Raw genomic sequence first — 15902 nt, forward strand, 5'->3', positions numbered from 1 at the left:
GACCAACTTCTCTCTCACCAACAGAAGTTGGTCCAATAACAGTTTGACCTCTAACTATGGGGTGGCACGAAGAAAAACTGTAGAAGCTTTTTTTAAAACGTCTATTTTCCCCCAGGGCTTATATCACTGGGACCCCTAGCTCAAAATAACTCCAAATTTGGGTCTCTAACCCCACCTGCACACTTCTGAGGTGTAGCAAATTTCAAAGAAATCTGACTAAGCTTGTCTAGTTTAAAGGACTTTAAAAGTTCAACTTTTAAACCGATGTCACGCTGCCATCTTAACTATAGTGGCACTCCTCAGCCACTGTAATTTCTCCCGCTCCCCAGATTCTTTTATACTCTCCTAAACTTTGGTGAATTGGCTCACATGGTCAGGAAACTGACCAGAATTTACCTAAATGGGGGATTTTCTTTAAACTGCTGTTCCAAGAAGGTTTTAATGCAGACACCAGCTTAAACAAAACAAATTAAGAATTGTCCTAGCTCAACTGTCAGAGCATCTTTTAATTGAGCAGACAAAGCCCAAAATGATCAAAAATACTAAGAGCACACTTAAAAAAAAAAAAAGTAGAGAAGTCATCAGAACTTTGGTCACAGAAAAATTTTTATTTGTTTACTGTTCTGCATTCAATGAGCATGATGGGTGATTTAGGAAATTTTTATGCATTCCTGAAATCCTTATTTACATCCTAATCTTCCAAGGTGCTCCTATTGATTTAAATGGAAGTTGTGGGTGCCACCCAGCTGCTGTGCATCACTTGGTATATCTACACTCAATTAGACACCCACAGCTGGCCCTTGCCAGCTGACTTGGACTTATGGGGCTAAGGGCCTGTTTAATTGCTATGTAGATGCTGGGGTTTGGGCACTCTCCCACTTTGCATGGGTGTCTAATTGCAGTGTAGGCATGCCTTCAGAGCCCGAGGAGCATCTACACTGCAGTTTTTAGCCCTGTGGTGCAAACCCAAATCAGTAGACCCAGCCTTTGAGACTTGCTGCCCTGTTTTTTATTTTGTTTTTTCAGTGTAGACATACCTTCATGTTAGGCTACTACTCTAGCTTTTATTTAAACTTTTTTGCAGTTGAAGCACACAAAGCAAGAGACGCAAACAGCCAAGTGGTATCTATTCAAGCATTGTTTTGACAGTAAACATCTCTCCAGAGTTTGACTAGATGCTTACTTCCAGACAGCAGTACAATAAGAGAAGTGCACTCTCAAAAATGAATAAAAGAGGAAAAACATCTTCAAATTTACTGAATATTTGCTTCATTATGTAAGAGAGAAACCTAGAGGCCCTTTCTCTCTGTTTGATGATACAAGAAGAAACCAGGGGAAAAGAAAGTCCTGAAGACACTTCCCTACCTTCAGTAGCTACCTTCAGTAACACTAAAGAACATCTATTCTGAGCAAAGCATACCAGCTCACATGATTAACTCAAAAAAATTAATCCCGATTCATTGCAGTTTTAATTGCACTGTTAAACAATACCTATTGAAATTTATTAAATATTGTGGATGTTTTTCTACATTTTCAAATATATTGATTTCACTTACAACATACAATACAAATTGCACAGTACTCACTTTATATTACAAATATTTGCACTGTAAAAATAATAATATTTTTCAATTCACCTCATATAAGTACCATAATGCAATCTCTTTATTGTGAAAGTGCAACTTACAAATGTAAATTTTTTGTTACATAACTGCACTCAAAAACAAAACAATGTAAAATTTCAGAGTCCAGAAGTCCACTCAGTCCTACTTCTTGTGCAATCAATCGCTAAGACAAACAAGTTTGTTTACATTTACAGGAGATAATGGTGCCTGCTTCTTATTTACAATATCACCGGAAACAAAGAACAGTCATTTGCATGGCACTTTTGTAGCTGGCATTGCAAGGTATTTACGTGCCAGATATGCTAAACATTTGTATGCCCCTTTATGCTCTGGCCACCATTCCAGAAGACATGCTTCCATGTTGATGCTCGTTTAAAAAAAAAATGCATTCATTAAATTTGTGGCTGAACTCCTTGGGAGAGAATTGTATGTCTCCTGCTTGGTGTTTTACCCACATTCTGATATATATTTCATGTTATAGCAGCATGTTGATTGTTTTAAGAAGACTTTCACTGCAAGGGTGGTTGAAACATTAAGGGACATGTGAAACTTTATCACATCTAGCACATAAATGTCTTGCAATGCTGGCTACAAATGCTTGTTTTCACTTTCAGGTGATGTAAACAAAAAGTGGGCAGCATTGTCTCCTGCAAATGTAAACAAACTTGCTTGTCTGAGTGACTGGCTGAACAAGAAGTAGGACTGAGTGGACTTGTAGGCTCAAAAGTTTTACATTGTTTTGTTTTTGAATGCAGGTTTTTTTTATATAATTCTACATTTGTAAGTTCAACTTTCATGATAAAGAGATTGTACTAAAGTACTTGTATGAGGTGAACTGAAAAATACTTTTTTATTTTTACAGTGCATTTATAATAAAAAATATGAGTACTGTATATTTTGTATTCTGTGTTGTAATTGAAATCAATATATTTGAAAATGTGGAAAACATCCAAAATATTTATATAAATGGTATTCTATTATTGTTCAACAGTGCGATTAAGCGCTATTACATTTTTTTTTAATCGCTTGACAGACCTAGTAATTAGTCACTCAATCACATACCTAATAGGGAACAAATTCCACTTATAAGAGAGCTTTCTTCAACCTTAACTCCACTCAACTGCTAATAAACTTCATCTCAGTCAACAAGAGACTGCTGCTTCTGAACTAACACCAGCCTTTTATGTTTGCTGATCGAGGTAATGCCAACTGATGACATCAATTAAATCACAGCTGTTTTTTTTTTAGTCCAGACAGGCTGAGAAAGGAAAAAAGCAGTTGTACTTCCTATACCACTGCTGGTGGCCTGTGCCCACTCTTGCAATGTATTTATTCATTCATTTATTTATTAAATAGCGCTAGCTTGCTATCTCTCTCACTGGAATAGAAGGGATATGGCATTTCTGGCATGAATATTTGCCTGATGCTTTCAAAAGGGCTGCACACCATGTTATGAGCTCACAATGAGTGAGCTTCGGTAGGTTCAGTAGAAACCCTTGAAATAGTCTGAGGCTATGGCTACACTTGCAGATGTAGAGCACCAGGAGTTAAACCAGCTCTCGGAGACAGCAGCAGGGAAAGCACTGCCGTGTGTTCACACTGTCAGATGCAAGCACAGTGGCGTGGCCACATCTGTGGCACTTGCAGCGGTATTCGGAGCGGTGCATTATGGGCAGCTATCCCACAGAGCACCTCTTCCCATTCTGGCGCTTAGGTTTGTGGGAAGGATGGGAGGCACGGGGTATCGTGAGTCCTGCCCCAATGCCCTGTGAGGCATCATTTTGCATCCCAGAAATCCCTGTGCTTCCATCCACATTTGGTGCCATCTTTCAACGGTTTTTGTACTGCATGCTCTGTCTTCCCTTTCCGTCTGCGGGAATGGATCCTGAACTGCTGAGGAATATGCTGATGGGTCTCGCCAGCATGTCACGAATTGCAGTTGAGTTACTCCTTAAGCTACAAAGTGACAGTGAGGAGTCCAACAATGATGTTGACACACATATTGTGTATGCATATACAACAGAAGATTGCTTGTGGCATTCATGGACATGCTCACCACCGTGAAATGCCACTTTTGGGCTAGGGAAACAAGCACTAAGTGGTGGGATTACATTGTCATGCAAGTCTGGGATGGTGAGCAGCGGCTGCAGAACTTTCGGATGAGGAAAGCCACTTTTATGGGACTGGTTTCAGTGGTAGCCATGTTAGTCTGTATCAGCAAAAAAAAACAACAAAAAAAACATGGAGTCCTTGTGGCACCTTTAGAGACTAACAAATTTATTTGTTAGTTTCTAAGGTGCCACAAGGACTCCCCGGTTTTTTATGGGACTGTGTGCTGAGCTTGCCCCCACCCTGCGGTGCAAGGACACGAGAATGAGAGCTGCTCTGTCATTGGAGAAGCATGTGGTGACTGCAACCTGGAAGCAGGCTACTCCAGACAGCTATTGATGGGTCACTAACCAGTTCAGAGTGGGCAAATCGACCATTGGAATTGTGTTGATGCAAGTGTGCAAGGCCATTAATGGCATCCTACTCAGAAGAACCGTGACTCTGGGCAAGGTGCGTGACATTGTGGCTGGCTTTGAACAAATGGGTTTCCCTAACTGTGGAAGGCCAATAGCTGGCACGCATATTCCAATTCTGGCATCAGACCACCTAGCCTCTGAGTACATAAATCAGAAGGGGTATTTCTCGATGGTTCTCCAGGAGCTTGTGGATCACTGTGGGCATTTCACAGACATTAACGCAGGTTGGTTGGGAAAGGTGCATGACGCACACATCTTTCAGAACACAGGCCTGTTCAGGAAGCTGTAAGCCAGGACTTTCATCAGAAGATCACTGTAGGGGAAGTCGAAATGCCCATTATGATCCCTGGAGACTCATCCAACCATACACAGGGACTCTTGACAGCAGCAAGGAGCAGTTCAACAACAGGCTGAGTTGGTGCAGAATGACTGGTGTGTGTGCTTTGGGCCATTTAAAGGGCTGCTGGCGCTGTCTGTATAGGAAGCTGGACCTGGCTGATGACAATATTCCTACGGTTATAGCCGCGCGCTGTACCCTCCATAACATTTGTGAGGGGAAGGGTGAAAAGCTCCACTCAGGCATGGACCACTGAGGTTGAACGCCTGGAGGCTGAATTTGAACAGCCAGAGAGCAGGGCTATTAGAGGGGCCCAGCGTGGGGCTGTAAGGATTAGGGATGCCTTGAGGGAGCAATTCAATGCTGAAAGCCACCAGTAACGTTTGGGGCCCTGCATGGGAGTGAAGTGCAGTGGTTCCAATGCTAGTAGGGATCTGTGTTTGCTACGTACGTTGCACTGACTAGCAGTGCCTGTTGCTTTCCTGGGGTATGCTATCTTTTACTTAATGCAATAAAGAACGTTTCCAAAACCAAAAAATTCATTTATTGAAAAGAAACAACTGCTGGGGAAACACACATGGCATGACACACCTGTGCTGTGTGGGAGGAGGGAAGGGAGCAGGGTGGGGAACGGAACAATCACAGATTTGTGTATGTCCAGTTATCATATTCAGCCTTCTGTCTGGAGTGCCATGCAGTGAGTGCTGCACTTCAGGCTGGCTAAAATGCATGGTGATAGGGGTTGAGTGCAGTGGGTATGAGTCGTAGTTTGCAGGGCTGGGTGGTGAAGCTAAAGGTGTTGGAGGCAGCTGGTGGTGATAAGAAACCAGGTGTTGGGAAAAGTGGTTTGGTGGTGACATGGCGGCACAAGGGAAAGTTTTGGGACAAGGGCTGCTAGGGTGGGGGAGCACAGATCTGCTGAGTGCCTGCATCAAGTCCACTTGGGGATCCATAATGCTTAGGAGACACTCTATGGTTTGTTGCCGGTGATCCGCATTCTGCTGGCAGACCCTCCTTTCGGTCTCCCACCACTCCTGTACTTTGTCAGTAAGGGACTGCTGCATGACTTCATGCAGAAGGTCCTCCTTGCTTCTTCCCGGCCACTTCCTGAGTCTTTTGGCCATTGATAACAAGGATGACTGGGATCTCAAGGTTGTATCTGTAAAACCAAAATGCAACATTTAACAGAGGTAGCATTGCTCTGTCTAGTGTTAACAATGATTTGGCCGAATGTACAGACAAGCACAGTGCACACAAGAGCACAAGCTGCCTGTCCCAAAGCAAGCACACACAACCCACAAGAGCCCTGAAATGGTGAATAACCACAGGGATGGCGGGGGGAGGGGGAGACTGATTATTCCAGGGCCATATTGTCCTCTGGGGTCCTGTGCCTTGAGAAGAGCCAACTGCTGCAGGGGGGCCCCTATACTCACTGTCCCCACATTTTCCACAGGACGGATTCATCCTGGAAGACATCTCGCTGCTGAGGGTGACCTGGGAAGCAAGGGGGGGGTCTTCTGCAACAATACGGCTTCTGCCCTGGCCCTTATGCCACCTTCCTGTGTGCAGCAATGGTCCCCCCACCCCTCACGGCACAGTGGCATGGATACGTTAGCCTTCCTGGGACAAAGAGCACAGTAGCTCTGCCAAGGAACCTGCACAAGTGGATTGCCCAACTTCTGTCTGTGACCTTCGAAGAGATCACTGAGACCGATTACCGTGATGTGAGAGAGCACGTCAATGCCCTATTCCGCATCCATGCATGCACACAGCCCTAACCCTTCTTTCTGCAACCCCCCTCGCCCCAACAGCCTGCACCCAACAACTTCCTTCTCAAAATAAAAACCGCTTACCGGGCACCTCCTCTGCTATTGTTCCTCCCCAAGCACAGTCCACTGTGACTGGCTACCTTCCTCCTGGCTTGAAACAGCTCCTGGCTGCATGCATCTAGGGATGCCAGGCCATTCTCTGGCTCTGGGCCCCTCCTCCTCCTCAGCACCCTCACTCCTGTTTTCCTCCTGCTGCCTTGTTGCACTCTGGGCTACCACAGCCTCTGAAGTGTCCATGGTGCTCTTAGGAGTGGAGGTGAGGTTGCCCCCAAAATATCTTGTCCAGCTCGTTATAGAACCAGCAGGTCGTGGGGCAGCACCGGAGCAGCTGTTTGCCTCCTGCGCTTTGTGGTAGACATTCCGCAGCTCCTTTACTTCAACCCTCCACTGAAGTGCATCCTGGTCATGGCCCCTTTCTATCATGGCCTGTGATATCTGCCCGTAGGTTTTGTAATTCCTACGGCTGGAGCGCAGATGGGACTGGACAGTTTCCTCCCCCCCCAAACACTGATGAGGTCCAGCACCTCACCATTGCTCCATACTGGGGGATCACCTGGCACATGGAGGCATGGTCACCTGGAAAGATACTCTGGGAGCACTCCACGCCTGGCTGAGCAAACAGGAAGGGGACTTTCAAAATTCTCAGAGAATTTAAATGGCGGGTCTGACGGTTGGTCACCCGAGGGCAGGGCAGTAGACTTTAAAGTGATGACCAGAGTGGCTAGAACAGGCCTTGTGGGACACTTCCTGAAGGCCGATCAGAGCGCATTAACAGACCAGGGCATCCACACTGGCTCCACAGCGCTGCTCATGGAGGTGGATTACCAGGGGCACTCCAGGTGCAGAGTCTGGGCACTCTATGTGCCTTGCCAGTGTGGACACCTCAGGAGTTAGGGCGCCTGGGGCTGATTTAATATGCTCCAATTTGCAAGTTTAGCCAAGACCTGAGCGTAAGACAAGAAAACATGTGAAGATAAGATCTGTATAGCTGAAGTACCTGAACAACCTTAACTCTTTCTTGTAGTGATGTCATGCACTAAACAGATGTTTATGATTAAAGTATTTTAGAATCTGTGGTCTCAGATGAAATTAAACTAATTTTAAAGACACCTTGGATTTTATTCAATTTCTCTCCTCTCATGGTGTCACTATAGGGTAGAAATAAGGTTGTTTGGGTGCCTTAATTGTGCATTTCTTTTAATTAGAACCTTAACACTGTATTTCCTTGGTTTATAATGCTTGGTTTGGGGATAATTATTTTTTCCCTTAAGTCAGTGATATGTATTCTTAAATGCAATTCTATTTTATTGTAGCTTTTTGTCTAAAGAAGAGTTGTGCCAAATAAGAAACGTGTCAGAATTCTCACTGGTGGTATGATGTAACAAAAGTCAATTCTACTGGTTAGAAACAATGGTTGCATATATTTTAGCTGTAGAGAAAGGGTGGTACATTGAACGAACTACATCTGATGTCTCAGTGACTCCACTAAAGCTACCTGAGCTGTTGGCCTGACCCTGTCTAGAGTCTATATCAGTGGTTTTCAACCTTTGTTTGCAAACCCCTAAAAAAATTGCTAGTAGAGGTGCAGACCCCTTTGGAAGCTTTGACTAGAAATGCACATGCCTTTGGAAATCTATTGTCCGTATATAGTTGGAGCCTGAAACCTGGCTGAACAGAATAAGCCTTTTGCAGACCCCCTTAAACATAGTCTGCAAGCCCCAATGGGTCCATAGACCAGTGGCTTTCAACCTGTGGTCCATATAATAATTGTTAATAATTTAATTACATTCTAAATTCTGCATTTATCACCTATGCTCAGGATTTAATGTAATTTGAATTACATGTCAAGTTTGAAGACAGTTTGTATTATTCCATTGTCTTTGTCCCAAATGATCCTAACAGAATAACTCATATTTCCAAATGCAAATTAATGAATGCCTTCAAAAAAATTTGCAAAGAGCTCCTCACATACCTGAAGGGCCACACAGGAGAAAGACTGCATACTGAACTTTGATTTCCAGAAGAGATTATGGAAGGGGTGGGAGTTAGCCTAGGCACTTGAATAGCTAGCTTGCATTTTGAATGGAAGATTTACTGAGCATGTACACTCATTTACTTTCAATTTAATATAGACTATGGAATGTATACATGTGAACATTGTGTAATGGTAATTGACAGTGATGCTAATTTAGTTACCGGTGTTATTCAATTGCCTCAGGTTCCCTATTCCCTTTGATAAATCCTGTTCAGTGAAATAATGGGACAATTGAAATTCTTCATTTCCTTTTATCTATTTATAAAGTTTAAATAGTCCTGGTGGAACCATAAATTAATCTACCTGTTCAATCATTTCTGTTTTTCTTGTGTCTTAAATATTCCATTTCCCTATAAAAGGCAGAATAGGGAATCATGCTAATTATTCCTTTAGGCAAATGGCTAAGATTTTTCTATATTTTTTTAAGTATATATTAGGGCTGTCAAGCAATTCAAAAAATTAATCTCGATTAATTGCACTGTTAAATAATAGAATACCTTTTATTTAAATATTTGTGGATGTTTTCTACACTTTCAAATATATCAATTTCACTTACAACACAGAATACAAAGTCTAGAGTGCTCACTTTATTACAAATATTTGCATTGTAAAACAAAAAATAGTATTTTTTAGTTCACCTCATACAAGTACTGTAGCGCAATCTCTTTATCGTGAAAGTGTAACTTACAAATATAGATTTTATTTTTTTGTTACATAGCTGCACTCAAAACCAAAACAATATAAAACTTTAGAGCCTACAAGCCCACTCAGTCCTACATCAGCCAATCACTCAGACAAACAAGTAGGGTTACAATTTGCAAAAAATAGTTCTGCCCTTTTTGTGTTTACAATGTCACCTGAAAGTGACAACAGGCGTTCGCACTGCACTGTTGTAGCTGGCGTTGCAAGTTGTTTACATGCCAGGTGCGCTAAAGATTCATATGTCCCTTCATCTTCAACCACCGTTTCATAGGACATGTGTCCATGCTGATGATGGGTTCTGCTCGATAACGATCCAAAGCAGAGTGGACTGACACATGTTCATTTTCAGCAGATGAGTCAGATGCCACCAGCAGAAGGCTGATTTTCTTTTTTGGTGGTTCGGTTTCTGTAGTTTCTGCATGGGAGTGCTGCTCTTTTAAGGCTTCTGAAGTCATGTTCCACACCTCGTCCCTCTCAGATTTTGGATGGCACTTCAGTTTCTTAAACCTTGGGCCGAGTGCTGTAGCTATTTTTAGAAATCTCACATTGGTACCTTCTTTGTGTTTTGTCAAATCTGCTGTGAAAGTGTTCTTAAAACAAACACATGCTGGGTCATCATCTGAGATTGCTACAATATGAATGTATGGCAGAATGCAGGTAAAACAGAACAGGAGACATACAGTTCTCCTCCAGGGAGTTCAGTCACAAATCTAATTAATGCATTATTTCTTTTAACAAGCATCATCAGCATGAAAGCATGTCCCCTGGAATGGTGGCTGAAGCATGAAGGGGCATATGAATGTTTATCATATCTGGCATGTAAATATCTTGCAATGCCGGCTACAACAATGCAGTGCGAACGCCTGTTGTCACTTTCAGGTGACATTGTAAACACAAAAAGGGCAGAACTATTTTTTGCAAATTGTAACCCTACTTGTTTGTCTGAGTGATTGGCTGATGTAGGACTGAGTGGGCTTGTAGGCTCTAAAGTTTTATATTGTTTTGGTTTTGAGTGCAGCTATGTAACAAAAAAATAAAATCTATATTTGTAAGTTACACTTTCACGATAAAGAGATTGCGCTACAGTACTTGTATGAGGTGAACTAAAAAATACTATTTCTTTTGTTTATCATTTTTACAGTGCAAATATTTGTAATAAAATTATAAAGTGATCACTGTATGCTTTGTATTCTGTGTTAAAATAGAAAAATATATTTGAAAATGTAGAAAAACAACACTAATGAATTTCAATTGGTATTCTATTGTTTAACAGTGCGATTAATCTTTGAGTTAACTGCAATTAATCAACAGCCCTTTATTATATATATAAAAAAGTGAATAAATACTTTCTTTCACCTTCTGTCTAGAATACTCTTGTTTCATAAGCTTAAACAATTTTTTTAAACAAAAAGCAGGATTTGTACTGCCAAGACAAAAGCAACCACATAACTAAAGCATTGTACAAGTACTTGTCAACAAGAGGTTGTTTATATTAGGAGAGAAAATAAAGCTAGGCCTCCTGTCAAGTGAAGGGCAGAGTTTACTATCAATGCAATGTAGGATTTTAAAAATATATTCTGTGAGACGCTCAAGGCCATGAGCACAGAAGACCAAAATGTCAGTTAGAGACTACCAAAGGCTTAAGGAAACAAGCCTCTTACTAGCCTATTTTTTAAAGTAGGTTTTAATACAGTTTTATACATTTTTATAGGACCTCTCAGGCAAGATTCTCAAAACGATTGACAAGCAGAAGCAAAATCAAAGCTGACAGCATAGACTACACCTTTGAATGATGCAGGATTCAGTTCACATATAACTTCAACAAGATACCAGCACAGAGCTCCATCGACTTAACTGGAGCTCTACAAGTGGCTGGAGTCCACCCACACTGCACTCACTGCAGGATCAATACCATTGTTACTGTGATTCAAATCACAGGGTTTAGCAGATTTGTTTGGAGCGATGCAATTACAGGGCCACAGCAGAACAACTAAGAGGAAAAGGGCAATAGAGTTTCAGTTCTGAACACAAACCATCCTCTCTGGGTTGGGTTTGATTGCAGAGTTCTCATTTAACTCAGATTGATATCTGTGTGAGAGAAGCCTCTAGCTGCATTTCACTTCATGTTGTTTTATAAGCTGTAAACAAAATGGACATACTATATAGGGCAACTCTTGTATTTCCCCCCAGCTCCCTTCCCTAAGCTCTAGTTAGTTCAACCCTGTTATCTCCCTCTCCTGTAGGGCTAAACTAGGCGCCTAAAAATCTGCTGCTAGACATCTGGTTAGAGCACTTCCCTAGTCTATTGGAGACCTGGGCTCAATTTCTCTTTCCCCCCCCTCCCGGATTTTAACTTGGGTTCTAATGTAATATTTGGACCTTCATATTTACCCTAATTGTGAGCACAACTGTGAAAAATTAGTGAAAGTTCATAAAATTTCACACTAACTATAACAAACAAACATTGATGGGAAAAGGGAGACAAAAAACCACTAGGTGAGTCCTAACAAAAAGGCCCCTGATATAACTCAAGAACTGGGTTAAGATCCGACTGGTAAACAAGAAGTGCGGGACTGAAAGTTGGTGACCAGAAGTGGCATGTTGAAAATTAGGCCTACTTGGTGGACAAAATGGGGGGGAACGGACTATTCTGCCTACTGCTCCCTTTTTGGATCCTTAAAATACCTGCAACTTTTGGGGGGGGGGGGGAGAAATGCAGACAAGTGTGAATGCTGACTGACTGCAAAATGAAGGAAGGGGAAGGAGAAAGCTTCACCATCATGGCTGCTACCTCCAGGGCCGTCCTTAGCCATAGGCAGAACAGGCAGCTGCCTAGGGCACCACTAGGTCTGGGGGCACTGCTCTGCCGGGAGCCCGGACATATGGGAAGCAGTAAAGCATGTAAGAGCAGGGCTGCTGCATCCTAGGGAGAGCTGAATGCAGCACAGTCTGAGGTGGGGGATTGGCTGCTGGGGTCTCTGGGAAGGGGTGGGGGAAGGAACTCACCTGTAGGGTGACCAGATGTTCCGATTTTATAGGGACAGTCCTGATTTTTGGGTTTTTTTCTTATATAGGCTCCTATTACCCCCCACCCCGTCCTGATTTTTCACACTTGCTGTCTGGTTACCCTAGGTGGGGGTAATTGGTCCCTATATAAGACAAAGCCCCAAATATCGGGACTGGCCCTATAAAATCAGGACATCTGGATCTGGTCACCCTAGCTGGGGAGCACGTCTCTCCCCTGGGCTGGCAGTGAGCCATCTCATCCGGCGGGGAGCTGCACAGGGCAGGATGAGCTGCTGTGGCTCCATGGGTGCCTCGTCCCTGAGATCAGATGCTGTGCTAACTTCACCATGGTTTGTTGGGCTGGAGGTGGTGCCCATTGGCGTGTGATCGGAGCTGAGGGTTTGCTGCTGCTGTTGCCACTCTGCACCCCAAGAGGTGGATTTTGGCGTCCTGCAGTTTTCCACCTATCTCCTCCTCTACTGCAGCTGTTGGACCAGCAGGCTGGGGGGTGAGCCAAGCATGGAAGCAGTGCTGTGTTGCCATTTAGATTGTCATTTAACAAATTTGTTTGCCAAAAATGCTTGCTAACAATCCTGAATTCAATTTCAATTTAAAAAAAAATCAGAAAAAACAGAAAATTAAGTTGTTGACAATTATTTGTGACAAGTTTGGTATGGGGAAGGGAGTGGGCCAGTTTTCATCAGAGAAACAAAAAATGTTGACTGACTTTCCTATAGCCCTGTTACTGCTAAATAGAGCCCTCCAGCAACTGTAATATGCTCATCTCCTTACTAATGTATAGAGCAGGGGTCAGCAACCTACGGCACATGTGCCAAAGGTGGCACGCGAGCTGATTTTTGATGGCATGCGGCGGTGGGCTGAGCGGCTCAGCCCGCCGCTGCTCTGGGGTTCTGGCTGCTGCCCCATTGTTACCCGGGGTCCCAGCCGCCGGCCCCACTCAGCACCTGCTGCTGGCTTGGGGACCCCCAAGGAACCCCAGGCTGGCAGCGGGCTGAGCAGGCCAGTGGCTGAGACCCCGGCTGAGCCACTCAACCCACTGTCAGCCTGGGTTCCATTCACTCAGCTGGTAGCAGGCTGAGCAGGACTAAATTCAACGAAATAGGAAAACAAGAGCAACTAATGACAAAGTGCAAGAACCTAGAGCAGTGGTCCCCAACCTTTTTCGTCTGGCGGTCACCAGACGAAGGACCGTGGCAGTGGAGGAGCATCCACTGAAATCCCACCAAAATTCGGCAGCATTTCAGCGGCGACGCCTCTGGATGACGCTGCTTATCAGCAGCAAGCGGCGTCATCCAAAGGCGTCGCCGCCGAAATGCTGCCGAATTTTGGCGGCATTTCGGCGGATGTTCGTCCGCCAGCCAGTACACAGGTGCACTGAGAGGCCCCTGTGGGCGCCATGGCACCCTCGGGCACCGCGTTCAGGAGGCTCTCTTGGTCAGGGGTCCCTAAGCACGGCGATCGTTTTGATTTAAATGGACTTGAACTGTATGAAGAATTGAGTACACTGTCATCAATGTTGCCACATGCAAAATCGATGATGGACATTGTACAGTTTACTCATACCAGCAAACTTGTTGACATATATCCTAATGTGTACGTTGCCACTCGTATACTACTGACAATTCCTGTAACAGTAGCATCAGAAGACCGGAGTTTCTCAAAACTAAAGCTCATTAAAAACTCTCTCCGCTCTACAAGGAGTCAGGAACACTTGACTGGTCTTGCTATTCTTGCAATCAAACAAGACATCACTTTGTCTTTGTCATACGATGACATTATTACTGATTTGGCAGCCAAAAAAGCCATAAAGATTGCTTTTAATTAAAAACAAATCATTGTTTCAATACCTCTTCATAGAAATTTCCAATAAAATGTTGACAAATTAAAAAAATTATATTATTTGCATCATTCTGTCAAATCAGAATGTTTTCTATAGTGCTACTTAGGTAATAATTGGAGATATACCAATCTCCTAGAACTGAAAGGGACCTTGAAAGGTCATTGAGTCCAGCCCCCTGCCTTCACTAGCAGGACCAATTTTTGCCCCAGATCCCTAAGTGGCCTCCTCAAGGATTGAACTCACAACCCTGGGTTTAGCAGGCCAATGCTCAAACCACTGAGCTATCCCCCCCTTCCCCTTTCTTTAGTGCTAGTCCATCAGCATTACAATGTGCTTAATTAAGTTAAACTGGTTTTAATAACATGCATGTGGCAAGTTTTCCAGTAGTGTAAGCTTATGTTTGTGTTGCTAAGAGCAAGGCAGGCACAGGGGCACCAGTTTAATAATCCCACCTAGGGCACCATAAATCCTAAGGACGGCCCTGGCTACCTCCACCATTTTCTGGCACCCTAGACCTTCATTCTAATCCTGAGAGATGGCCAGGCCAGGCCAGGCAGAGAGAGAGACCCAGATGACACCAGCACCTCCACTGGCTCACAACTAAATCCCTTGGATGTGAGGCTCCATCTTCCTTCTCCACATCCCCCATGTGTCTTTTCCTTCCTACCTTATTTCTTCTATTTGTCTCCTTTTTTCCTTCTTTTAATAAGAGTCTGGCTTAGCTGGCTAAGAATTGACTTTTTTTTGCAATATGGCTGTGAGCCTGTGCCCCAAAAGGTAGCTGAAAACCAATGCTGGTAACAAGTTTGCCAGGACTCAGATGGCTGATCAGACTGCATGCTGTGCTTGCGTTTTTCCAGCAGTGAGATTGCAAGTGAGGGTCAATGCCAGAGACAGCATCTGCATATGTGTGTGTGTGGGGGGGGGTGTCTCCTTTTGCCTTTTAGGAAATGGGATCAGACTTTAACAAGAATAGCTTCAGCCCATTTCAACTAACTTCTTTTGAGGAAAAAAAGAACAATTACCATCTTTTATACCATCTAAAAGACAGTCAGAAGGGAGAGGGTTGTCCTTCTAAAGGCTCTCTACAGCTAAAGGGACAAGGAACAAGGGGTGTTAAAATGAAAGCCTTATTAAGTGTTACATTTCAGATGCTTTAACTGTTTTTCCTTCTTTTCTGTATCTTTAATAAAATGTTAACAAGATTTTTAATAAGGTGTTTGCCATGGTAATTAGAAGGCAGAGATCTCTGTATACCAAACCCTGACTCTGTCCAAGTTTAAACAGTTTTTAATGAGATTCAGGATCATGTTAATACCTTTGACTCTTTGGGCCCAAATATTGCATCTAAATTAATTGATCAGCCCCCCCACCCAAGAGAGCACCCTAACAACTGGGCTATGGTGTAGGCTGTTCTCAGTCTCTCCAGTTGAGCCTGTTCCACTGTGCATAAATAATAAACATCAGGTGGAGCAAGGGGACTGGAAGCTGTCTCCCACATACATCTGGGTGCCCGAATCCCCAGGTTCTAGAGTCATTCTTGCCCTTTCCCTGACCCAATGCATGTTTATTTGTACACAGTGGAACAGCTTCAAAGGGAGTGATTGACAGCAGCACAACCCAGAATAGCCAATAGCCCCGTGGTTAGAGCATCCTCTTCAGGGTGGGGAGAAGATTCCTACTCCACACCAGGCAAAGGGAAGATTTGAACCTTGGTCTGCTCACATCCTAAGTGATTGTACCAACCACTGAGCTCTAGGTTAGGAAGGGGGCATCACCACCTCCTTGTTTTCTGTGAGAAAGGGCTTAGGTGCCTAACTCCAGGAGAGGGTTCACAGCTGTGAAGCCCAAGCGGTGGGAGGTCCCTTCCTGTGGCCCAGACTTAGGAACTTAACTCCCTTTGGGGGCAGGGCTTAGGACCACCCCCTCCTCTGGATTTCCTATTGATTAGCATAGACAGCTCCCTACTCACCAGGTTGGCT

This window comes from Mauremys mutica, chromosome 3, assembly GCF_020497125.1.
Source record: "Mauremys mutica isolate MM-2020 ecotype Southern chromosome 3, ASM2049712v1, whole genome shotgun sequence".
In the NCBI taxonomy this organism is placed as follows: domain Eukaryota; kingdom Metazoa; phylum Chordata; order Testudines; family Geoemydidae; genus Mauremys; species Mauremys mutica.